Raw genomic sequence first — 13,969 nt, forward strand, 5'->3', positions numbered from 1 at the left:
ATTAGTTTACATGAATGATAATCTCACATATTTTAATTTGACATTTTGTTCTATGTTGAGCGCGCAACATTATTGCTATATTTTTTGTTATTATTTCTGCAAATAGGCAGGTATACTTAAAGAATTACATTCATCTTATCCATTATTGAAGGAAGAACAACTAAAAGAGTAACCACTACTAGGAAGAACAACTCCTACTTAGCTTCATTCCTATGTAAGGCCAATGTTGTCCCCTGTATCCTCATGTTGTACATTACAACTCTATACCTGGTCATAATGTATACCTAGTATCTTATGCATTGTGAACTAAATGCCCGAACTAAATGCTTTACTTTAAAAAAAAATTCTGTCAATGTTTGAGGATGGTTTGTGTGTGTGTGTGTGTGTGTGTGTGTGTGTGTGTGTGTGTGTATGTTTACAAAGATCAGAACATAACATTTTTCTTCATTTCGAATACATCTTACAGGTCATTGTAAGTTGTGGCTAATGGGAGCAGTCTCTTGTTATTTTAAGGATGAAACAGAAAAAGATATTTGTGCATGTAACACAGTTGCTTTATTAGTGTCGTTGAACACTGAACTTCGATTTACATCTTGGCTGTTGTTGTGAATAATGTGAATAACAATGAACTACAGATATATTTACGAGTTACCCAGAGAGAAATAATCACATGATTGGTGGGTCAGATGATATTTCAAGTATGATTTCTTTAGAAAACTGCATACTACTTTCTACAAGGAGAATACTAACCTCGATTTTGTCCAAGAGTAGAAAATTTCCTTTTCTTCACACTCTCACCAACATGATTACCTTTTATTCAAAAGGGAATAAAGGGCAAATTTTACTATCTTCAGTACCCTAGACTGGCTTAAGACCGAAATCCAACCTCCTAAATGCTTGGACTTACAAACTTTTACCACCACACCTGGTTCCTTTGATTTTTTTTGATAAGAGTTATAATAGTTATAAAGTAGTATCATAGTAATTTTTAATTACATTTCTCTAATGACTTCTTCTCACAGCATTAAGCCAGTACAGAAGTTGTATTAATCACAACTGTGTAAACCCACTGGTGATATAGATGGGTTTATGGAAAACATGTCTATTCCAACTTTTGTCCATTTTTAATCAAGTTTCTTGTTAATCTCATCTTTAATCTCTCTATACAAAAATAATTAATTCAAGGTAGTAAAAAGTAAAAAATTAAGCAACTCCTAACATTTTTCAATTTTCAATAACATGATATTGCTTAAATCATTTTCTGTTTATGCTTGAGACTATATAACAATTTATTTAGACCTTTTACATATCTATATATATTTTATTTATTTTACATTGATTGCTCTTTCCAAAGCCTGCGTGTCTAATTTTGGTTTCTTTCAGTCTTAAGAAGTTCAGATTTCAAACTCGAGAATAAATGGATGTAAGCAAACAAAAAAATACAGTTCCTCTCATCTGATAATGCCTCTACAAGAATGAGAAAAGAGTTCATCATTCTAAGGACCCTTAATTCTTAAGATAACATTTGCTATAATGCTAATGTTATTACCATTTTAGTGTTGGGAAAAATTGTAATTAAAGGCACTAAGTGCATGGCCCAAGACACACAGTGAGGAAGGAAATGAGTCAAATTTTCCAAAAGTCTTCCAGCAGTACACAAAAGGTAGATAAATTCTCTCCATTCACTGATACTCTCAATTCAATATTCATACTGTCCAAGAAATAATAGCATAGCAATTATTGCCCATGGTAATTGTTTTCTGTTACATTTTGTCTTCAACACAGACTGTGTTGGTGACATTGGGTTATCATGCACAGAGCTGAACTTATAAATTATGGTCCAAAGAGAGGCAAATTTCTTCTGTCCCATAGTTCCAGTATCATTTTTAAAAAGTACTAAATCTTTTAAATATCATCACTTACTGTATTTTGATAATTCAAGAATGAAAAATTTCACATATAATCACTCCAAAATGCTTTAAGACTAGGGTATGATAAAACAGGCCTCTGTGAAGTAAATTTTTTTCTACTTTTAAAATTATTCTGAAAGCCTGGTACTGGTTTGTCACACCTGTAATCCTAACTACTCGGGATACCTACTAAGGAGCCTGAGATCTGTGGATAATATTGGGAAGCCAACAGGACAAAATAAATTCATGAGATTATTTTTCAAAATTTTAACGAAATAGCAAAGGGCCAGGAATGGAGATGTAGCTCATATAATAACTCACCAATCTAGAGAGAAAGACGTAGCGAGATGTTGAAGCCCTGATTTCAAACTCTGAGCATGCCAACACGCAGGAATGCACACACACTCACTTTTTCAAAATATCTTCATATCAGTGTTTTGCATTAATTTCTTTGTTAACGATATTATATGGGTAAAATGGGCTTCATAAACTCTTCCATCTCAAAACATTTTTATACATTTTTGTTGTAAAAATACTGTACAGAGGGGTTATAGTTATATGAGCAAAGTAATAAGTACATTTCCTATCAAGCATTGTTACCTCCTCCTTTGTTTTTCCCCCACCATTCCTTCCCTTACACCTCCACAAGTACACTCCTCATACCCCAAAGCCCCACCAAATGTCCCTAGCCTAAATTGTAAAGTTCGTTTTTCAAAATAATGTCTTGTGCATCTATTGTTATACAATGGGTCAAACAGTATTCCTATTTAAGCATGTTGTTTTTTTCCTTTCCCTCCCCAAATTAGAGAAGTGTACATTCAAGATGCAGGTGCACCAACATCAAATAAAGTGAAAACAGGGTAATACTGTTGGGGAGGAACGTATAAAAAAGAAAAACAATCACGTCGTACATTATAAATATGTGAGAAACAACAGCAAGAAAGAAAAAAAAAACACTTGTGTCTATATCTTGGGGGTTATTTAGCTTAACATCAACTTATCTAGTCATATACACATAGGCTTTCAACTTTTCTGCTTATCCCAGACATATACTAGTTATTGCAAATAAGGGATACCATGGGACCTATGTTTCTTTGGACTTGGCTTACATCAGTTAATATAATTTTTTTCCAAGTCTTTCCATTTCCTAACAAATTGAGCGATGTCATTCTTTCTGATGGAGGCATAGAATTAATATATATATATATATATATATATATATATATATATATATATATATATAGTATATGTGTGTGCGTGTGTGTGTACACACAAATACACACAGAACATTTTCCTTTTTTGTTTTTTAGAGCAACTTAGTTTTCCACCTTCATCATTTTTTCAAATGTTTTTATTGTGATTAAGTGGTTACAAATTTCCCAAATTTCACAATATTGTGGGATAGTGATGCTTAGTTTAAGTCACAAACACATTCTAACTTCGATGGAGCAAATTGTCTATTATGGTCTACAACATTTATGAATTCTATGAGCTTTGCAATAGAGTTATTTCTTCCATATGTAAACTTTTCTTGTTTTGAAATATGTATATTTCTTTTGTATTGCGTAGCATCAGCTGTTCCCTCTTTCCCACTTGTTCCCTCCCTCCTTCCAGTGACATTGAGTTGCTTAGTTCATTTTGGTCAATGTCCAGCACAGCTGATGGATCCCACTGTTGTATGTTTTTTCCTGATTCCCTCTAGTTCTGTGTCGTCCTCCTGGTTTCCCTTCAGTGTGCACATATGACGGGCAGAATGGGGTTATTTAGTAGTGATTCGACCAGATGAGTGGAAGTTCTTGGTTTCTTAAGTGTTGTTAATTTTGTCATATCACCTTACATTTTGGATTTAACATCTGCTTATCACGGAGACCATGTGCCATTTGTCTCTTTGCTTTTGGCTTAACTCACTCAACATGATTTCCTGTAGCTTGATTGATTTCCCTACTAATGCCATTATTTTGTCCTTTCTAATGGCTGGAAAATATTCCGTTGTGTATAGTTACCACAGTTTTTTGATCCATTCATCTCTGGTGGGACATATGGGTTGTTTTCATATCCTGGCTATTGTGAACAGTGCTGCAATAAACATGGAAGTGCATTTTTCCTTGAATATTGGTACCTGTTATTCAGGATAGATGCCTAGAAGTGGTATGAGTGGGCCATAAGGAAGGTCAATATTTATCTTTCTGAGGACTCACCAGACTGCTTTCCAAAGTGGTTGTGTAAGTGTACATTCACACACACACACACACACAGAGTGAGAGAGAGAGAGACAGAGAGAGAGAGAGAGAGAACATTTTCTTGATCCATTCTTCTACTGAGCAGCATCAGGGTTGGTTCCATATCTTAGCTATGGAAAATAATGCTACAATAAACATTGTTGTGGTGGTAGTTTTAGTATGGACTGGTTTGTGATCATTTGGGAGAATGCCCAAAAGTAGGATTGCTGTATAATAGGGAGCTCTATGTGGAGGCTTTTGAGGAACCTCCAAACTGCTTTCCAAAGTGGATGAACAAGTTTACACTCCCACCAAGAATGCCGTAGGCTTCCCTTCTGGCCATATCCCTTCCAGCATCTGTTGTAAAAATATGGAACAATTCACTAATTTGTACATCATCCTTGTGCAGGGACCATGCTAATCTTCTCTGTATGTTCCAATTTTAGTGTATGTGCAGCCAAATTGAGCACAAAACATTTTTTATATATAAAAAGTAATTGATTTTCTTAAACTAGACAATTCAACAAAAATAAGTTCAAAAGAATTGTGAAATTTTAGAACCATGTGTTTCTTATATAAGCACACATTTAAGAATAAAGTCAAGATTGACATATCAAAAACAAAATAATTCCAGATATTTGTTGTTCATGAGATTTGTAGGAGGAGGAGTTCAATTATTCTACAAAAGGCACTTGTCATAATGATCATTGCAGCAAATGTTAAGGTTTGTTAAAAGTTTTAATGTTTTAAATATGTTTAATTTTGGGATTTGCTTATATATGGCAAAATTAAGTCATAAAAATTTTTGATAAAGTATATAATATTTCTGGTAGCATGTACTAGTAAGTATGTACATTTCAGATTTTATAGAAACCTTACTAATGAGAAGTTGCAAAGACTGTGTAAAGAAGCAGAGTGAAGAGTTAAGATTTTAAGTACACAGTTTCTGTTAAATCTTTAGGGCTCCTTTACGTTATATGTTAGTGGTGAACAAATAATGATATAATCCACATACAAATGATGAGATGAACTATAAATAGTAATCTTAGTGAGTAAATTTAAAGGCTACTTATAGCTTTATCCAGTTTTAAATGTACAGGAATATGAGAAAATAGTAAACTCTACTATGTGCACTTCAAATACTGAAAACCCTGGTAATTGTTTTGTTTTTTATTTTAGTAATCATTAATATTTAATTATTGTTTTCTTTATTTATAACAACTTTTTGTGAGTCATGATTAAGAGGTACTTTGAGAATATTATTGGGATGGCCACACAATTTTTCATAGGTGCATGTGAATTTACAAAGAGCAAAACTAAAAACAAAATATTGATTAAAAATTATATCAAGTAGAGTCTGAATCAGGAGTGTTGATAAATGTCCACACCTAAAATCTTAACCCTAGGCTGGAGCATCTTATTTAAATATTGTTGAGAATTTCAAGAATTCCTTTATGTAAGGCCCTTAGAAGTATGTACAGCATGCATGTGTACAAAGCCAGTGACAACAGACAAATATGACTAAGTTTCCCCAAAAGGAATCTATGAAGTCAATAGTTATCTTCCCAAGCAGATGAAAAAATGCATCCAAAATGATTCAGTGCCCCTACATTTGTGGAGTTATTTAAGTTATGGATTCTTTGTTAGACATATTCTTTTCTTTTAAAAATTGTCAAATATTAGTTTATAATAAACTTTGTCTAGTATTTCTTGGTTCAAAACAGAAATCTTGATACAGTTGATGTCACTTGGCTTTCTTACTATCTCAGTTCAAAGCCAACCTAGGCAGGAAAGTCTGTCACATTCTTATCTGTAACCAAACACCAAAAACGCCAGAAGTGGAGTTTCTCCCAAGTAGTAGAGTCCTAGCTTTGGGGGAAGTTGGCCAGGGAAGACATTTCTTCAGGGACATGGTCCAGCCTCTGAGTTCAAGCTCCAGAACCAGGACAAACTAAACAAACAAACAAGAAAAAAACGCACATATTTCTTTGGGACCATCCATAAAGCACTGGTTTGAGAACAGACTCCTTTTGCTGATCATACTCACTGAATCCTGCTTTTTTGGAATACTAATTGCGCTGGAGAATTCAGGACAAGACTAAATGAATTAATAAGTGACTCCTGCAACAACAGAATCATCTCAATAGTGAAACATCCATGCATAAGACAAATTAAAACCTCCAAGTCTTTGTTTCCTTGCAAAAGAAAGCTTTTAAAACAATGTTTATTTCCTTTTGTTCTATGCTGGCCTTCAATTGGCACATTGTTTCCTTTTGAAATACTTTCAAGAAGAAGTTTTCAGACAATTTTTATATGAATAAAGAACACACTCGAAAAAATTACATGTGCAAGATAATGAGTACAGTTTTTATAAGCATTGTAGCCTACTCCTTGGTTTCCCCTTCCCATCCCTAGACATAAAAGAAATGCAAATCAAAACAACATTGAGATATCACCTCACCCCAGTTAGAATGGGTATAATCAAGAACTCTAATAACAACAGATGCTGGAGGGCATGTGCAGTCCCACTTTTGGGCATTTACCCAAATGTTTACAAACAAGACCACACTAAAGCTACGAGCACAACTAAGTTTATTGCAGCATTATTTACAGCTAAGATCTGGAATGAGTACATTTTTTATCAAGCAATATAGCCTATTCCTTGGTTTCCCCTTCCCATCCTCCCCTCCCCCCTTCATCCAATCCTCCTCCCCCCAACAACAAAGTTGTAAAGTTCGTTTTTGAAATAACGACTTGTACATCTCATTGTTGCAATGGGTCCACCTGTATCCCTATTTAAATGATTTGTTTTTTTTCTGTTCCCCTCCAGAAATTATACCGACATCAAATACAGTGAAATCAGGGGTTATTGTTATCCCGTGGGGAAGGGACATAAAAAGCTACAAGGAAATTATCTTATAAATGTGTTAGAAAAAGTCACATGAAAGAACAAAAAACATTCGAATACATATCTTAGGGTTCATTTCCCTAAAATCAACTTATCTGATCTTTTCTGTTTGACTCAGACATATACTAGTTATTGTAAATAAGGAAAACCATGGGACCTATGTTTCTTTGGGCGTGGCTTACTTCAATTAATGTAATTTTTCCAAGTCTTTCCAGTTCCTAACAAATGGGACAATGTCATTCTTTCGGATGGAGGCATAGGATTCCATTGTGTATATATACCACATTTTCTTGATCCATTCATCTACTGAGGGGCATCTGGGTTGGTTCCATACCTTAGCTATGGTAAATAAGGCTGCAATAAACATAGTCGTGCTGGTACCTCTAATGTGGCCTTGTTTGTGAACATTTGGGTAAATGCCCAAAAGTGGGATTGCTAGGTCTTAGGGGAGCTCTGTGTGGAGTCTTTTGAGGAATCTCCAAGAACCGACCTCAGGACCACTGGAATAGAATTGAAAACCCAGAAATGAACCTACAAACCTATAGCCATCTAATCTTCGATAAGAGAGCTAAAAAAATTGAAGAAAGACACCCTCTTCAGGTAAAATGAATGTTTTCAGGCTTCATAGAACTAGCACAAAGACATCTTTGGACATGAGGTAACATGCCTTTCAGAGACAACTTAGTAAATACAAAATATAAAATTTAAATGACTTATAAAAACATTATTCATGTACATATGGCCATATAAGATAATGTTAAGAAAAATGAAACCCAAGATAGGGACACAACTTGTTTATTCTTTATTGAAATTGTTTTTAATGTATCTAAAATGTACTATGTGATTTTTTCGTTTCTCCTCCATGTTCTTCCCGCATGATATAACTCCTGTTTTCACTGGATAGGATGTTGGTGCCCTGCATCTTGCATATACATTTTTCTAGTGTGGGGAGGAGAAGGGAAACAACAAAATGTTGAAACAAAGATTCAGGATGACCTATTGTAACAATGATATGAACAAGACACTATGTAGAAAACGAATTTTACAACTTGTGGAGAGGAGGGGGAATTGGTCAGATGGGGAGGAATGGATAACACAGAAAAAACAAAAGAGGATGTAACAATAAGAAATGTACTCATTACCTTACTTATGTAACTCTAAGCCCTCTGTACATTATTTTTTACTATAAAAACATAAAAGAAACCATTATCCATGAGTACATTAACTTCAAATTCCATAAATGCTCTTAAATTAAATTTAACTTGGAGAAGATTCTCAGAAAAATTTATTTGTGTGTTTGTTGTGAATTATTTCCCAAGTGTACACAAGTTAACAGTAGAAGAAACAATAGGAATAATAAGAGAAAGAAAAGTTCTGTGTTTAAGTCTAATGGTTCATATACTATGGAAGACTCTGCAAATAAGACAACATTGAACCAATAAAGCCAAGGCCATTATGTAGATCTATGGGAGTGACATAGAGAAATAATTAATACTAAGAGGAATATGAACGATGAGGCCACTCTCTTTCAACTTCTATCTCTAAATCATGGTTGCTAATCACGCAAATTTGTAAAATGTACAATTGAAGAATAATTCTGGTTCCAAAGTAAGTTAGATATAAGAGCATGGACTTAACTGGAAAAAAAGTCCATGGTGAGAAAGCAGGAATTATACTAGCAATGAACTGGTGGCCAAGATCTCATTTCTTTTTCTTTCTTTCATCTTTTTTCTTTCTTTTTTGTTTTTTTTTTTTTTTTATGGTTGAGGCAGGGTTTGAACTCAGCCTGGGAAATATCTCTCCATTCTTCAGCTCAAGACTAGTGCTCTACCTGTTGAGCCACAGCGCCACTTCCAGTTTTCTGGTGGTTAATTGGAGTTAAGTGCCTCAGAACATTCCTTTCCTACTCATACAGGATTTGAACTGCAATCCTCAGATCTCAGCCTCCTGAGTATCTAGAATTATAGGCGTGAACTCAAGTGATGGAATACTAGTGATGAGCAAGATTGCTGAATGAGGTTGCTGAGGCTTTTGCATACAAACATACAAACATACACATACACACAGAGGCACATATATGTGCAAACACACCTGCACAAATAAAACAACTCTCAGAATATGGAGAAATGTTAGAAAACAATAGAAAATATATCCTGAGTAAGACTAGATCAAGTGATAATTTTTAATATTAGAAAGTCCTCAAGTGAAATTTATTCAAAGTTTGATAATATTACATACCTAGGGACCAGAGATAAAAAGAAAGTCAATTAATCATTATTAAAGGGATAGGATCCATGGAAGAATGAATCAGAGACCCCTGCAGGTGCATCTGAAAATGTTCATATCCTGTGTGAAATGATAGAACATCTTTGAAAATAGTACATAAACAACTTGAGGAGTCAGTCTAATGAATAAGATCATAGGAGAAGTTGAGAATTGCTAGTCTGTATCTAGATTAAATAAACCACCAAACTATGGAAGGGCAATTTGATACAAGCCTGGAATTCTAACACTCAAGCTAAGACAGGAGATTAGAGAGTGGGATTACATAGTGATACCTTCCCTGGACCAGGTAGTATAATTTTGTCTCAATGAAACAAACCAAACAACAAGAAAGGAATACACAGTTGGAAGTTTGGGCTAATTTTGTCATTATGTTTTGAGAAGGCAAGTTTCCTATTGAAATGCAACTCATATATAATCCTCAGTTGTGTTTTAAATGCTCTCTGCATTACACAACATTCCTAGATGCAAAATGGCTCATGATTCCCAATCAAAAATTTGAAAAAATAAGCATCATTCTGTTGGATTTCAAAGAAATAATGAAGGATTACAAAATTTTAAGCCTGGAAAAATACAAGTTCATCTAATGTAGGACTTTGTAGATCTTGCTAAACTAGAATTTATATTTAAAATAAATATTTTGGTTTTGTTTCTAATTTCATATTCTATAGGATACTACAAAATTCTTTTTAAGTAGAGGTTTTAATTCACAAATTCACACATGAATCAGGCATTTTATTTGCTTACAATATTCTTTCAAGCGAGGTATAATTAGAACTTAGTTAATTGATAATTCCAACAGTTCATGTATAAAATGAGATAGTGTGAATAATCTGCACAGAGTTGCCAACAAATGGATGATATTAATTTATTAATTTAGAACAAGCAATTTTTTGAGGCTTTGGTGTAACATGGTATGAAGACAGTAATTGTGTGAGGTCTTGGTTCTTCTATCTATTTGTAATACAGGAAGAAATTTCCTTAATTACATGCCTCTGTATACAATGAGAAAAATGCGAGGTTGGAGTTGGTTTTATTTTTTGGTTTGTCCTCAGGTTTGAACTCTGGGCCTGGCCACTCTCTTTGAGCCGGTTTTTGCTCAAGGCTCATGCCCTACAACTTCAACCTCAGTGCCACTTGAGTCTGGCTTTTCCTGAGAAGTTTATTGGAGATAAGAATCTAAGGAAACTTCCTGACTGGGTGGGCTTTGAACCATAATCTTCTGATCGTAGCCTCCTGAATATCTAAGATAGATAAAAATATAAATAATATTTGCAAGTGCTCTGATTTCTAGAAATCAGAAAAATGTTGCAGCAAAGTTTAGTGTAGTGTACTTTCCACAATAGGAAAGGCATCATATTAGCACAAGTGTAGTATTTTTTCACAATAGTGATAAGCTATTCATGATGTGAATTAAGGGAATTTTAAGGTGCACCATACAAATTGGAAACTGTTGGGCTAGGAAGACTTTATGGCATAAAAACTTGGGATTGATGATCACAGAAATAATAGCTTACTCTGATGAACAAATGTTTACTCTTGAGGAATTAATTATTACACATACTTCGTAGTTATATCCTCCACCAGAATGTGGCTATTTTTTTGTTGATTTCTCAATATGTAGCACCCAATTAGAAACTGTAGTTATTGCAGAATTAAATAACATACAAACAGGTACTGTTTTTAATATCTCTGATATGGAATGTTCAGAATTTGAAAATGAGTAGTTAGTATTTGTAAGAACTTTGAAGAACACATATATTATGTCCTTTTAACAATTATTCAGTTTTAAAAGTTAGGAGTTTCCATAGAATTAAACTGTTTTCTGTTTTACTATGGGACAATATTAACTTATAATTTTTTTTGAAAATTATGACAGATATATTGTGAAAATATTGTATATTTGGATAACATTCAAGTTGATGAACCTCTGATAAAGAAAGGTGTAATTAATTCAAATTAGATGCCAAATAGTGTTCATTTTTTAAAAGGTAATGCACATAGGATAATATTTACTATAGCAATACAGTGAAATTATACTTTATGTAACTTAGTTTTGTTTAATTTTATTTTTAAGGTGATATATACAGGGGTTGCATTAATTTTAAAATAGTGAATACATAACATGTCGAAATTTTACCCACTACCTCATTTTTCTCACACTTTTCCTTTCCCCCCAAACCCCTCACAAGTTGTAATGTAAATTTCCAACATTTTGTCTTGTGAGTACTGCTACTGCACTGGTTTGCACTTTGTCTTTTGTCTCCCCAATTTGCTGTTCATCTTGCCTTCTCAAATTAAGGTAAATGCATGTGCAATACACACAGTATTGAAATCAAATACAGCAGGGGATAAACTATAGGGGAAAACACAAAAGAAAAAAGAAATCACGTAGTACATTTAAAAAAAAAAAAACAACCACAAAGAAAAACCACTATTTCCATATCTAGGTGTTTATTTTGCTCATCCTATATGCAAAGCTTTTGAGCCATTCTGCTCATCTGCTAGTGTTATTCTATACATATCCTATTATTACAAATGAGGGAAACTATGGAATCTGTTTCTTTGGGTCTGGCTTATTTTATTTAGCAGGATTTTTAAAAATCTTTCCATTTCCTTTTGAATTGGAAGCATAGAATTCAACCATATATATATATATATATATATATATATATCAACAAAATGTGATATATATACATATATATATCACATTTTGTTGATTCGTTCATCTACTGAATGGCATATTGGTTTGAAAATGTTTGCATGTAAGTATTACTTAGGGTCATTCAAAAATGACAGATGACACCTCCCCAGAAATACTAAAATCATGATTTCTTCTTAAGAAAGGATTTTATGGTGGTACAAGTGTTGAAATATCTGGATGAATGTAATTTATATCTTGCACTGAATTAGGCAGGAAGATATCTAATATTATATAGGATAAAAATGGTAGTGACAAAATATTCCCTTGAGAAAGATATAGGAGTCTGCCAGAAGTATGAAGAAATTCAGATAATTTTAAAGAATTTAAAAATACAAGCTCAAATATGTTTCTTTAAATAAAAATTATGTAAGTGGAAGGGCAAAAGAAGGAGAAGAGAGGAAAGTAACTGACAGCAGATCATTGTCCCAAGTTAGAGTATAAAAAGTCATAATCTAGAGTTCGGATGAAGATGGCAGAAGGTCTAGGCTAAACGAGCTATCATGTAGACAACAGTTTTAGTGTTCCAGTCAACAGTCCTAGGCTAGAGAATCACACCCAGTGTGCCATCACAGTACAGAGAGTTTGGCCAGAGATGGAATATCCAGGCAAGGAAACAGATCTGAGAATCAGCGGCCTGAGCCAACATGCCTACAGAGAGAGTCCAGTCAAAAAGATGCCAGACACAGTGTGCGTATTCTACTCAACACCAGGAAGAACTGACAAGGAACAGATATATTCATGCTGGATATCACAGACCATAGAGTGCCCAGTCACCAAGATTCTGGCATGAATAGAACCCTGACATCCTCACTCCTTCTCAGAAAGCAGAGGAAGGAAGGTGGCCCCTCTCCCACCACCAGAGAGCTCCATCTTTGATACTGACAAAGGCCCAGAAATTGATACTGACAAAATGCCCAGACTTTTGACTGTGCAACTACAGGACTTTGGTTGATGCTTGCCTTAAAATAGTGTTCTAGCACAAAAATGGATTCATGGAATCCAATAAAAGACAGCTGAAAGAAGTCAGGGAGACCGGACAGGGAATGTTGAATGGAGCCCAACAGAAGGAATGGGAGTCCAAGGAAACCATAACCGATCAACTAAGTGATTTGAGAATAAACACAACACCAGATTCAAGAAGCTTTTAGAACCCCAAATAGAACAGACCATGACAGGATATCACACCGTGACATTATAATCCCCACAGCATCAATTCCAAGGAAAAAATCCTTAAAGCAGTCAAGGAGAAAAGATCAACCACTTACAAAAGGAAACCAATTAGAATAACTTCAGATATCTCAGTGGAGAAAATTACAGCAAGAAGAGCTGCCATGCCCTAAAGACAAACAATTATCATCCAATTATACTGTACCCAGCTATACTCTCCTTCATAACCGAAGGCCAAATAAAAACCTTCCATACCAAAGAACAACTGAAACAATATATATACACCAAACCAGCCCTATAAATGGCACATAACGATGTATTACACATAGAAAATCAACAAGACCACAATAAAGGCAAAGAAACCGCACTCAAACTGAGAATCCAAGAACCATAGGAAGAACCCAGTTGCTGCAGCCCCCAAGAAGGGGCATAAAATGGCAGGAACTCCCAAACAGCTCTCAATTCTAACTCTCAACATTAACGGATTGACTCTCCAATTAAGCGACATAGACTGTCAATTTGGATTAAGAAGCACGATCCTTCTATCTGCTGCCTTCAGGAGTCTCATGCTGCCCATAAAAACAAACACATTTTCAATGTGAAAGGCTGGGACAAAATCTACCAAGCAAACGGCCCACATAAACAGGCGGAAGTTGCAATCCTAATAACAGATAAAATAGACTGCTAATTAAAATTAGTGAGAAGAGATAAGGAAGGTTGCTACATACTAATTAAGGGATCTCTCCTTCAGGAGAATATTACAATTTGAAATATCTAT

At 34.4% G+C, this 13,969-nt stretch overlaps 1 non-coding gene across 1 annotated transcript; it reads right to left on the reverse strand.

Moving 5' to 3' along the window:
* Window positions 1–4,493: 4,493 nt before the first annotated feature.
* LOC122095812 lies at window positions 4,494–4,599 on the reverse strand. Its single transcript, XR_006145207.1, has one exon. It is a non-coding gene; the product is annotated as a U6 spliceosomal RNA (small nuclear RNA).
* Window positions 4,600–13,969: the final 9,370 nt, after the last annotated feature.

This window comes from Dipodomys spectabilis, unplaced genomic scaffold (assembly GCF_019054845.1).
Source record: "Dipodomys spectabilis isolate Male_0828 unplaced genomic scaffold, ASM1905484v1 ptg000362l, whole genome shotgun sequence".
Lineage (NCBI taxonomy): Eukaryota > Metazoa > Chordata > Mammalia > Rodentia > Heteromyidae > Dipodomys > Dipodomys spectabilis.